The sequence below is a fragment of the Bos mutus genome, chromosome 20 (genome assembly GCF_027580195.1).
Source record: "Bos mutus isolate GX-2022 chromosome 20, NWIPB_WYAK_1.1, whole genome shotgun sequence".
NCBI classification, from domain to species: domain Eukaryota; kingdom Metazoa; phylum Chordata; class Mammalia; order Artiodactyla; family Bovidae; genus Bos; species Bos mutus.
Genome location: NC_091636.1, coordinates 54,392,757 through 54,407,136, shown reverse-complemented (window position 1 = coordinate 54,407,136; position 14,380 = coordinate 54,392,757).

The following is a 14,380-nucleotide window of genomic DNA, read 5'->3' as shown; positions in this document are numbered from 1 at the left end:
TGATAAAATAATGATTAGCTGATATGTTCTAGTCTGGTTACTCTGTGGTTGAAGTTGTCTCCTCATTTGAATTACATGTTGTACATAAGCATATAAATTATAACTCCATAAACTCAATGTCTAAAATATTTGTATGAAAGCAATAACAAAATCAGATCAACAAGTAAAAATATAGCTGGTATTTTCCTTGGAATGTCTTATTGTTGTATTAATAATTAGCTAATTTATCCCAAACAATTTTAAAATGGTCAAGTACATAGTTAAAAAAAATGAAAAAATTAATAATAGTATAAATGCATAAGTAGTCTTGATAAAATGGTTAAATTTATTTATTGAAATATTTTAAGAACATGAAACACTTTCAGAAGTCTAATATACACTGATAATGTATTATTAAATGATAAAGATTCTCTCAGATAAAGCATAATGAGTGAGATAATACTGAAATTAAAATATCTGCTAGGTATCTCTGTATTAGGGTTTATTTTATTTTTCTTCATATATTTCTCCTTTTTTTGTCTCAGATTTCTCAATCAACAGGTTAGTTTTAAAAATCAGTAAAATAGAAATATTATTTTAAAATAAACACTTTTTAAAATTTAATATCTACAAGTGCTCAAGCAGGTCCTACACGAATTTTAGACCATTAAAGATACATGTTGCGCTTCCCAGGTGATTTAGTGGTAAAGAATCTGCCTGCAATACAGGAGGTGTGGGCTCAATCCCTGGGCCAGGAAAGTCCCCTGGAAAAGCAAATGTCAACCCATTCCAGTATTCTTGCCTGGGAAATCCTATGGACAGAGGAGCCTAATGGACTAGAGTCCGTGCAGTCTCAAAAGAGTTGGACATGACTTAGCGATTAAACAATACAACAAAAGATATGAATAAGCTTACTGATATAATTGAATTATATGAGGTATTTTTTTAAGATATACATTATTACCTTTGTTCAGAACTAAAAAATGTATCTTTCAAAACTAACTTTTTCTTATTAATTCCCAGGTATAAGTACTGTGGCTATTTGACAAAGCATATTTATTATTAGATGGGAGCATATATTGCATCTTGGATGGCATCCAATCTTATAAGGTGTTATTTCTAATTTTTGAGATATATCTCTCATATTCCTACATACCATAAAAGTCATCACTTCTCTGTGTACCCAACAAAATCAATGATCATTTTTCTACAGAATTCTCTAAAACAATTATACAGACAGAAAATGTGCAGAATACTATCACTGGTTATGAAAAAATGCTTGATACAAGACATTTACAGATGGTGATTTTGACAGAGGCAGGAGACACAGGAGCAGAAGATCCCCTGGAGCAGGAAATGGAACCCACTCCAGTATGCTTACCTGGAAAATTCCATGGGCAGAAGAACCTGGTGAGCTACAGTCCATGGAGTCACAAAAGAGTCAGACATGGCTGAGCCATTAAGCACTACGATATTCAGAATAGATAACCATAAGGACCTACTGTATAGCATAGGGAACTATACTCAATATTTTGTAATAATCTATAAGGAAAAATAATCTGAAAACAGTTTATACATATATGTTTATATATAATTGAATTACTTTGCTGTACACCTAACATTAACACAATGTTGTAAATTAACTATGTGTGTGTTAATTGTTCACTCGTGTCTGACTCTTTGCAACCCCATGGACTGTGGCCCTCCAGGCTCCTAATCCAAGGAATTCTCTAGGAAGGAATACTGGAGCCATTTCTCTCCTGCATTGTAGACAGATTCTTTACCATCTAAGCCACCAAGGAAGCCCTAAATTAACTATAGTCCAATATAAAATAAACAAATAAAATTAAATAAATACCGTGTACTTGAAGAGTTTCTATTGAAAGATCAGCTGTTATCCTTATGGGAATCGCCTTGTGTGTTATTTGTTGTTTTTCCCTTGCTGCTTTTAATATCTGTTCTTTGTGTTTGATCTTTGTTAAAGTAATTAACCTCCAATTAAAATAAATAAATTTATATTTAAAAATAAATAAATAAATATGTGGAAAGAAAAAAAAAGAAAACGACTGCCTGAGAGTCAGGCTGCTAATCTAGCACACATCTAAGGACTGGCTGCAGTCATCCTCAGAGAGCAGAGAAACCAGTGCACCTCTCGCCTGCCATTCCCTAAAACCAGTTCCAAGTCAGTAGTAGCCTCCTGGTAGGAACTTCTACACTGTAGCCTTGCAAGTGATTTTTTGTTGTAGTTGTGCTTATTTTTGGATTTGACACCAGAAGCAAAGCTAACAAAAGCAAAAAAAAATAAATACGTAAATAAGAAGTAGGACTATAAGAACAAGAAAAACAATAAACTTCTGTTCCACAAAAGAAACCATCAAAAAATTAAAAGGCAAACTGGAATGGAAAAAAAGGAAAAAGCAATCCTAATGTCTGATAAGAGTTAACATCTGAAGTATATAAAGAATGATACACTGTTACAATTTAATAGAAGAGCATCCCAAATTACCAAAATTGATTTAAAAATGAGAAGAGGAACTCAATTCATATTTTTCCAAGGAGGCCAACAGCCTAAATATCAGTTAAGTTCAGTTCAGTCTCTCAGTCGTGTCTGACTCTTTGCAACCCCACCAACCATAGAATGCCAGGCCTCCCTGTGAATCACCAACTCCTGGAGTCCACCCAACCCATGTCCATTGAGTCAGTGATGGCATCCAATGATCTTATCCTCTGGCATCCCCTCCTCCTCCTGCCCAAAATCTTTCCCAGCAACAGGGTCTTTTCCAATGAGTCAGCACTTCGCATCAGGTGGCCAAAATATTGGAGTTTCAGCTTCAACATCAGTCCTTCCAATGAACACATAGGACTGATCTCCATTAGGATGGACTGGTTGGATCTCCTTGCAGTCCAAGGGACTCTTAAGAGGCTTCTCCAGCACAACAGTTCAAAAGCATCAATTCTTTGGCACTTAGCTTTCTTTTTAGTCCAAATCTCACATCTACACATGACGACTGGAAAAACCATAGCCTTGACTAGATGGACCTTTGTTGGCAAAGTAATGTCTCAGTTTTTTAATATGCTGTCTAGGTTGGTCAGAACTTTTCTTCCAAGGAGTAAGCATCTTTTAATTTCATGGCTGCAGTCACCATCTGCAGTGATTTTGGAGCCCCCCCAAATAAAGTCAGTCACTGTTGCCACTGTTTCCTCATCTATTTGCCGTGAAGTGATGGGACCGGATGCCATGATCTTCGTTTTCTTAATGTTGAGCTTTAAGCCAAATTTTTCACTATCCTGTTTCACTTCCTTCAAGAGGCTCTTTAGCTCTTCTTCACTTTCTGCCATAAGGGTGGTGTCATCTGCATATGTGAGGTTATTGATATTTCTCCTGGCAATCTTGATTCAAGCATGTGATTCCTCCAGCCCAGCATTTCTCATGATGTACTCTGCATATAACTTAAATAAGCAGGGTGACAATATACAGCCTTTACATAATCTCTTTCTTATTTGAAACCAGTCTGTTGTTCCATGTCCAGTTCTAACTCTTGCTTCTTGACCTGCATAGAGATTTCTCAAGAGGCAGGTCAGGTGGTCTGGTATCCCCACCTCTTTTAGAATTTTCCACAGTTTATTGTGATCCACACAGTCAAAGGCTTTGGCATAGTCAATAAAGCAGAAATAGATGTTTTTCTGGAACTCTCTTGCTTTTTCGATGATCCAACAGATGTTGGCAATTTGATCTCTTGTTCCTCTGCTTTTCTAAAACCAGCTTGAACATTTGGAAGTTCATGGTTCATATACTGCTGAAGTCTGGCTTGGAGAATTTTGAGAATTACTTTTCTAGCATGTGAGATGAGTGAAATTGTGTGGTAGTTTGAACATTTTTTGTCATTGCCCTTCTTTGGGATTGGAATGAAAACTGACCTTTTCCAGTCCTGTGGCCACTGCTGAGTTTTCCAAATTTGCTGGCATATTGACGGAAGCACTTTCACAGCATCATCTTTTTGGATTTGAAATAGCTCAACTGGAATTCCATCACCTCCACTAGCTTTGTTTGTAGTGCTGTTTCTTAAGGCCCACTTGACTTCACATTCCAGGATGTCTGGCTCTAGGTGAGTGATCACACCATCATGATTATCTGAGTCATGAAGATCTTTTTTGTACATTTGTTCTGTTTATTCTTGCCACCTCTTCTTAATATCTTCTGCTTCCGTTAGGTCCATACCATTTCTGTCCTTTATTGAACCCATCTTTGCATAAAATGTTCCACTGATATCTTTAATTTTCTTGAAGAGATCTCTAGTCTTTCCCATTCTACTATTTTCCTCTATTTCTTTGCATTGATCTTTGAGGAAGGCTTTCTTATCTCTCTTTGCTATTCTTTGGAACTCTGCATTCAAATGGGTATATCTTTCCTTTTCTCGTTTGCCTTTCACTTCTCTTCTTTTCACAGCTATTTGTAAGGCCTCCTCAGACAGCCATTTTGCTTTTTTGCATTTCTTTTCCTTGGGGATGGTCTGGATTCCTGTCTCTTGTACAATGTCACGAACCTCCGTCCATAGTTCATCAGGCACTCAGTCTATCAGATCTAGTCCCTTAAATCTATTTCTCACTTCCACTGTATAGTCATAAGGGATTTGATTTAAGTCATACCTGAATGGTCTAGTGGTTTTCCCCACTTTCTTCAATTTACGTCTGAGTTTGGCAATAAGGAGTTCATGATCTGATCCAAAGTCAGCTCCCAGTCTTGTTTTTGCTGACTGTATAATCTTCTCCATCTTTGGCTGCAAAGAATATAATCAATCTGATTTCAGTGTTGACCATCTGGTGATGTCCATGTGTAGAGTCTTCTCTTGTGTTGTTGGAAGAGGGTGTTTGCTATGACCAGTGCGTTCTCTTGTCAGAATTTTATTAGCATTTGCCCTGCTTCATTTCGTACTCCAAAGCCAAATTTGCCTGTTACTCCAGGTGTTTCTTGGCTCCCTACTTTTGCATTCCTGTCCCCTATAATGAAAAGGACATCTTTTTGGGGTGTTAGTTCCAGAAGATCTTTTAGGTCTTCATAGAACTGTTCAACTTCAGCTTCTTCAGCATTACTGCTTGGGGCATAGACTTAGATTACCGTGGTATTGAATGGTTTGCCTTGGAAATGAGCAGAGATCATTTTGTCTTTTTGATATTGCATCCAAGTACTGCATTTTGGACTCTTTTGTTGACCATGATGGCTACTCCATTTTTTCTGAGGGATTCCTGCCTGCATTAGTAGATATAATAGTCATCTGAGTTAAATTCACCCATTCCAGTCCATTGCAGTTTGCTGATTCCTAGAATGTCGACATTCACTCTTGCCACCTCCTGTTTGACCACTTCCAATTTGCCTTGATTCATGGACCTAACATTCTAGGTCCCTATACAATATTGCTCTTTACAGCATCAGACCTTGCTTCTATCACCAGTCCCATCCACAACTGGGTGTTGTTTTTGCTTTGGCTGCATCCTTTCATTCTTTCTGAAGTTATTTCTCCACTCATCTCCAGTAGCATATTTGGCACCTACTGATCTGGAGAGTTCATCTTTCAGTGTCCTATCTTTTTGCCTCATCATGCTGTTCATGGGGTTCTCAAGGCAAAATATTGAAGTGGTTTATCATTCTCTTCTCCAGTATCAGAGAGATGCAAATCAAAATCACAATGAGAATCATCTCATACTTGTTAGAAGTGTTACCATAAAAAAGACAAAAGGATAAAAATGCTGAAGAGTGGGTACAGTGTTGGTGGGAACATGAACTGGTATAACCACATGGAGAATAGTATGGAGGTTTGTCAAAAAATTAAATTAGAACTACCATTTGACCCAATCATCCCACTTCTTGTTTATATCCAAAAGAAGTAAAGCCATTCTACGACAGAGATATCTGCATTTCTAAGTTCTCTGAAGCATGAATTCACAATAACCAAGGTACGAAAACACACCAAGTGTCCACCAATGGATGAATGGCTCAAGAAAATATGGTGTATATAGACAATGAAATATTGTTCAGCCTCAAGAAGAAAGAAATCCTGTCCTGTATGACCACATAAATGAGCCTGCAGGACATTAGTCAGTGAAATAAGTCAGAGGAAAAGACAAATTCTGCACGGTATCACATGCTATGTGTGTGGGACCTAAAAATTTGTTTTGAATTCCTTGAAATGGTGTAGAAAAGTGATTGTCAAGGGATTGCTGGGGGGAAGAATGGAAATTGAGAGAGTGGCGTGAATACAGACTTTCAGTTATAAGATCAATAAGGTCTGTGAATCTCATGTATTTCATGGTGACTATAGTTGATAACTTTGTATTGTACAATTGAAATTTACTCAATGTAGAACCTCAGTATTCTCACCAATACAAAACAAAAACAAAAAACAAATAAACTGGACCAGACCAACAAGTGTTAAATGTGTGAGGTGGTGGATGCATTAAAAAAATAAAAAATCTTCCTTGGTTTTCTGTGATACCTTCATGAATGCTTGACCCAGGTCACTGATTCCAGGATTCTAGTTCTTCTTTTCTTTATGCCCTCCTCTTTTCATTTCTTTGTCATCCAGTAAATAAGAAGACAATAGAACAGTAGAACTTAGATTATCACCCTTGATAGTCTTAAATAAGAAGTTCTAAAACTTTTTTAGTATAAAATGGAAGTTGCTGCTTTAGGATACAGCAAACCTGGAAACATTTGCCACTTGTAAACATGACCTATATGAATCATTAATGGCATGGGGGATCTCCTGCTAAGAAAATAAATGATCTGCTTTGTGCAGAGTGGTAAGCCATGACTTTTGGTCATAGGCAAGATGAGAGAATCAGGCATCAAATAAAGTCACTTGAAAATAGGAGAGTGCTTAGGATTTCCAGGAGGAAGATTTATTTTGCTTTATATTTCAATCATTTCTTAAGGTCAATATCAGGAGTACTACCAGCATCTGCAAACATTAATAAGAATGGCTTACAGCACAACACATTATTTGAGGAAATTTAGTATGTGAAGGTCAAAGAAGAACATTTTTCATTTAGTATTTGTTTCTTCAAACTAACGATACAGCACCCTAAAACGTTACTGAAAATGGCCAAATTCATATAAGGTTAGCAATATCAAGATAAATATATATACACAAAATCTTTTGGAAAACTCTCTTGGCAAATAGTAAAGTCAGCACAACTGGCCTCTTTCCAAGATTTTGCTACCTCTGGTATCACCAAAGATTTTATTGGTATCCATTCTACTGGTACACAAAACCTTTTACTTATATCTCAAAAATCTATATAGAATTCATTCTTGAAAATATTTTAATAGTAATATTTTAAAGACATTTATAATGGAAACAGATTTTCTACATTCATTTACCATTTTAAAATAGAGATTTCCTGGTACTTTTATGAATATATTGATAAAATGCTTTAAAGTTCTTAATCCTTTGGTGAAATCTTTTGCTATTACTTACTACCCCTTGAACATGGTACTTCCTATAGATGCATCTCAAAATATTTCTTGTAAACTCAGGTTTTTACTATTCTATTCATGTGTGTTCTATGAAACATAAACTTGATGATTAATTTATACATGCCTATGTTTATATATTTTAAAAAAGTTTCTGATCTCTGACTTTTAAATCAATAGACTTTCATCTTTCTTTTCTACACATTTACATTTTCTCTAGTTTTGGCATTTTGATTTTAGAAACTCATTGAGTTCTTGACTCAATTCGCTGAGATTGGGGTTTTGACTTCTCAACTTTATTTCATATAATTGGGTAACTTCTACTTTTTCTTAAAAGTAATATGATTTTAAATTTCTGAAGATATATTATTTTAAGGAGGAAATGTCAATTTTCTGTAGATAACTGTCACTATAACTCTTTGCATGAAAGCAGACATCTGATATCCACAGCACAGGATGAAAACCTAGAAACTGGACAAGGAGACACTGAGGAATGCACAAACTTAACGGAATATCTTTGGAACAAATAAGTGAGGAGAGAAAAACATATTTTAAAAAGGCAATGCAAATGTAACAGCAGTATGCAGAATTATTTTATATCAACTAGTAAAGACTAAATTTCTCAGATGATAAAAATGAGAATGAAGGTACACAAATCAGCAAATTATGTTGAAACATGTAGTCAATACTGTGAAATAAAGAGAACAAATATTTTGGTCTCCTGAAACTCTTACATTCCTGTTTCTTAGGCCACTCTAAATATAAGCAGAATCAATAGTGAAATAGACATATGAGCATTAGTAAAGCACTCTTGAAAAGATAATACAAGGTAGTAGAACCATCACAGAAAATTGTTTTCCAACAGATCACAATGGACACCTTTCTGTATTAAAATTTGTTAATTCTGAATGTTAGATAAAGGTTTTATACTACACTGCTCCTGCATCTTTCTGTATTATTTCTAAGTAAAAAAACAAAGTTATGTACTTAGTACATATGGTAATTGTAAGGTTAAAATAAAAGTAACTGATAATTACCCATTGTAGAGGAGAGATGACTTTATTTCCACATATAATATGACACTTAATCTCACCTTTACCACAGAATGATAGGCAAGGGAGGGTAAATTACTTGAGATCAATGGATACTCTCAGTTCAGTTCAGTTCAGTTCAGTCGCTAAGTCGTGTCTGACTCTTTGCGACCCCATTAACTGCAGCACGCCAGGCCTCCCTGTCCATCACCAACTCCCGGAGTCCATCCAAACCCATGTGCATTGAGTCGGTGAGGCCATCCAATCATCTCATCTTCTGTTGTCCCGTTCTCCTCCTGCCCTCAATCTTTCCCAGCATCAGGGTCTTTTCAAATGAATCAGCTCTTCACATCAGGTGGCCAAAGTACTGGAGTTTCAGCTTCAACATCAGTCCTACCAATGAACACCCAGGACGGATCTCCCTTAGGATATACTGGTTGAATCGTCTTGCAGTCCAAGGGACACTCAAGAGTCTTCTCCAATGCCACAGTTCAAAAGCATCAATTCTTCAGTGCTCAGCTTTATTTATAGTCCAACTCTCACATCCATACATGGCCACTGGAAAAACCATAGCCTTGACTAGACAGACCTTTGTTGACAAAATGATGTTTCTGCTTTTTAATATGCTGTCTAGGTTGGTCAACTTTCCTTCCAAGGAGTAAATGTCTTTTAATTTCATGGCTGCAATCACCATCTGCAGTGATTTTGGAGCCCAAAAAAATAAAGTCAGCCACTGTTTCCCCATCTATTTGCCATGAAGTATTGGGACTGGATGCCATGATCTTAGTTTTCTGAATGTTGAGCTTTAAGCCAATTTTTCACTCTCCTCTTTCATCATACTTTCATCAAGAAGCCTTTTAGTTCTTCTTCACTTTCTGCCATAAGGGTGGTGTCATCTACACATCTGAGCTTATTGATATTTCTCCTGGCAATCTTGATTCCAGCATGTGATTCTTCCAGCCCAGTGTTTCTCATGATGTACTCTGCATATAAGTTAAATAAACAGGGTGACAATATACAGCCTTGACGTACTTCTTTTCCTATTTGGAACCAGTCTGTGAGTCCCTGTCCAGTTCTAACTGTTACTTCCTGACTCAGAATACTGCAAAATCTTGCCAAACTAGCAAACTCAGTCTATGTATGGCTTGGAAATTGTGCCCCTGAATCAATTCAGCTCTTATTTTGAAGTTACTGCATCATGATTTATTCAGGAAAAGATAAATTGATGCTAGGAATGTTAAACAAAGGGAATTTTATAGAGGAAAATGGCCTTATAGGAACTGAAGACTATAGATAGCAAATGGGAAACTGGGCTAAGCCAGAGGTAATAAGCAATGAAAAGAGAGATGAAGAAGAGGTGGTTAATGGAAACCAGGGGTCCAAGGTGGGGCCCCGTGAATGGCGTGGGTCCTCAAATCTCTGAAGAGTAGATCCTCCTGGCTGATCTTCATGTCCACAGTGAAGAGTGATGAGGCTGATGCTGGGACTGGCAAAGGAAGCTGGAGACCACAGCCAAGTCTCTCTACTGGAACGATGTTGACTTAAAGGAGCAGGGAACACAGGAATAGAGACTCAGATGTAGAGAACTATCATGTGGACACAGTGGGCAAAGGAGAGGGTGGAAGGAATTGAGAGCATAGCACTGACATCTATACACTACCTTGTGTAAAACAGATAGCTTGTGGGAAGCTGCTGCATAGCACAGAGAGCTCAGCTCTGTGCTATGTGATGACCTAAGAGAGTGGAAAGCGGGGATGGGAGGGAAGTCTAAGAGGGAGGAAATATATGTATATGTATAGATGATTCACTTCACTGTGCAACAGTAACTAACATAACATTATAAAGAAATTGTATTCCAATATGAAAGGGAAAATAAATGAAAAACAAACAAACAAAAAACAGGAAGCAGTTTCTTCTTATTCACCAATCCCTTTGTTTCCTTCTGGGCCACTATTGTGACTAGCATGGGTGTGTGGACTGAGAAATATCATTTGTAAAGTTGCAGTCCCAATATCTCAGAGAAGAGTATAAAGGATAAGTTTAAAACTGAAAGATCACGAGTAGCTGACCAGAAAAATTGCTTACTAGCAAGTCATTTTTAGGGGATTTTAATCCATTATTTTATATGGAATATCTACAGAGGCTTCTAGATTTCTCTGTAAGAACTGATTAACTTCCAAGTTCATGTCACTAAATATGTATTTTTCTCCTAATGGAAAGCACAACTGAATAGTAATATAAATTGATGCTTTCTCAGGGATGATTTTTTTTCATAATTTATTATTAATATAGAATGAGTACTTTCACATGGAGGAAGGACTCTGTTTCATTTATTTACACTGGAAAACAAATTTAATTGAATGTGCCAATTTGCTTTCAACTATATCCTTTGACATTTCTGTATACATCCCCCCTCTATCCTCAGTAAAACATATAGCTTTTCTCATTTCACCTTCCTCGCAAGGAGTAGGGATTGTAGAATGGATAAATAATGGTTATAAATGAAACATTTCCTCTTGTGTAGTCTGTTCTCAAAATTTTGTTTCGGGTTATATGTGATTGATCTTGTTGATATTCTAAAATTTAGCATGAAGAATAGTCTTATGAATGCCTTTTATTCATGAAAAAAAAAAAGAAAAAGGAAACTAGTTTTGTTTCCTGTCCTGACTCTATTACCATTGTTCAGTGTTCAGTTGCATAAAGCAAATTATGCGTAACCTTCAGGCACACTCTGCAAATCTCAGCACATCTACTTAAAAATTATTTTTAGGAATAATAGTTTCAATTTGAGGTGAAGTTCCTTCAATTCAGTGCAAAACTCAATACAGTAAATGAACACACATGCAAATCAAACTAATTGTCTTTGTAACTTTTGTTACAAACTTTTCCATATTTTAAAGCTATTTTCTGAGAAGCTGAAATATTAAAAACTCTTTGTCTACAGTTTTCCATCTATTTCTATCCTTTTCATGGAAGTGACTTGGATCATGCAACAGCGATCATTGCTTGTAGGTATCATCTAACACTATGCTATGCTATGCTAAGTCACTTCAGTCGTGTCCGACTCTGTGTGACCCCATAGATGGTAGCCTACCAGGCTCCCCCGTCCCTGGGATTCTCCAGGCAAGAACACTAGAGTGGGTTGCCATTTCCTTCTCCAATGCATGAAAGTGAAAAGTGAAAGTGAAGTCGCTCATCCGTGTCCAACTCTTAGCGACCCCATGGACTGCAGCCTACCAGGCTCCTCCATCCATGGGATTTTCCAGGCAAGAGTACTGGAGTGGGGTGCCATTGCCTTCTCCACATCTAACACTAATTTATACTTAAAATGTTATTGAATTTTTACTGAAGTATATTTGATTTACAGTTTAAGTTATATTTATATTAGTTTCAGATGTAAATCATGATGATTCAGTAGTTTTATGATTTATACTGCATTAAAAGTTATTATAAGGTAACAGCTATAATTCCCTGTGTTATACAATATATCCTTGTTGCTTATCTATTTTATACAAAATACGCTATATCTCTTCATACCCTAAGGCCCCCATTCCCCATTGTCTCTTTCCACTAATAACCATCAGTTTGTTTTCTCTATCTGTGAATCTGTTTCTGTTTTGCTATATACCTTCATTTGTATTACTTTTTTAGATTCCACATGCAGGTGACATCACATGGTATTTATCTTTCTCTGACATTTCACTAAGCATAATACTCTCCAAGTCCATCACATTTCTGCAAATGTCCATACTACTCAAATCAACCTACAGATTTAATGCAATCCTTGTCAAAATAGCCATGCCATTTTCCATAAAACTAAAACAAATATGATTGCATTTGAACATTTACTGGAGCTCTGTATCATAGACTGAATATTTGTGTTCCCCCAAATCCATATGTTGAAACCCACATTACAGGAGTGGTTGTATCTGGGCATGGGGCCTCAATGTTGTTGTTGTTGTTCAGTCACTAAGTCGTATCTGACTCTTTGTGACCCTGTGGACTGCAGCATGCCAAGCTCCTCTGTCTGTCACTATCTCTTGGAGTTTGCTCAAATTCATGTTCATTGAGTTGGTGATGATGTCTAAACATCTTAACCTCTGCCTTCCCCTTCTCCTCCTGCCTTCAATCTTTCCCAGCGTTAAGGTCTTTTCCAATGAATAAGTTCTTTACATCAGGTGGCCTTGAAGTAATTAAGTTTCATTGAAGACCCAAAGGTTGGGCACTGAAAGAGTAGGATCAGTGTGCTTATAAGAAGAGATACCAGTGAGCTTGCTCTCTCTCCAAATATGATACAGAGGAAAGGCTGTATGGGTTCATAGCAGGAAGGAGGTTATCTATCAGTTAGGTAGAGAGCTTTCATCATAAATAGAATGAGTACACTTTTTGTACTTCTAGCTTTCAGAACTCTGAGAAAATTAAAGTATGTTGTTTAAGCCACTTAATTTTACTATTTTATGATGGCAGCCCAAGCTGACTAGTAAACTTTGGAAGACAAAACAGGGGCATTTCATATATCCAATGCTACACTGCACCTTGTAAGCTATCCAAATCTATATACTTTATGAAGGAAAAAGCTAGAACCGTATACTCATCTATGTGAATTCTACTATGAAATGATGTCCCTGTCACCCTGTATAACATTTGATGGTGTTCAACACACAATAGCATATACTGAGAGTTAGTCAGGTAAATTGCTCACTGTGGTCATTACCTGTGGTCTGTCTTTACTTTTATGTCAGGACATTAAAAACATGAAAATGAAAACAATCTCCCCCTTAAAAAAATGTTCATTGTGTGATCTTATGCAGACAATAATGTGAGAAAGAACTAACATGCTTTCAAAAATTATATTTTAGTTGATTCTTAAGATTGAGTTTTTTATTTTGTTACACTGAATTTTTGTATATCATTAAATGTGTCTAATAAAACATATCCAATGTATAAAAAATAAGTACATATTTAATATTAAAATGTAAATGACCTAAAAATCAAGAGGTAAAAGAAAATATGCAAATAAAATATTGATGAGTACATAATTTCTAAAATGAAAATGCAAATGGAAAATGAACATATAAAAACATTTCAAATCTTATTAAAATTAATAAAAAGTAATCTAAAATATCATTTATTCATCCATTGCTTCAACAAAAGATAAATGATGTATAATGCCAACAGAGGTATGACAAATGGACATTCATTTATTTATAGTAAAAGTATAAGCTAAAACAATATTGGAAGGCAATCAAGTAGTGGTTATATGACTTACAATGTGTTTATAATTGACCAAGACTTTTAATTCTAGAAACATATTTTTTGAAATAATTGAATATTTTAAAAAGTATGATGTGAAATGATTAATTTTATATTCATGGAAAACTGAATGACTTAAATGTTTATCAAGGGAATGGTAGTAGCTATAGTTCCATAACTTTAATAATAGCAGTTTTTATAGCTTTCCATAAAATGGAAAAATAGACACTAAAGAGTTTAAAGTGTATTTATTTATATATATACTATTCTAGAAAGATCATGAAGTTATATTTTCAGTAAAAAACACAAAATTATATGCATTGTATAACATCATTTATATGGTTACCTATCTGTGTGTTTATAAACCAAATAAATGCATTCAAAAGACATATAAAATGAATTTGATATTTAATGGGAGATTTATAATGGAGTTTCTTCACTAAAATTTGGTCTTTTAGTATTTTTAAAATTAAGTTACTAAATAAATTATATAGAATTTAATAAACATCAATCGAGAATGGCACAATTTCATCTTAAATTTCACAAGAATGAAATCAGGATCACAAATGGTATTTAAGTTCAGTGCAGCTGCTCAGTCATGTCTGACTCTTTGTGACCCCATGAACTGCAGAATGCCAGTCTTCCT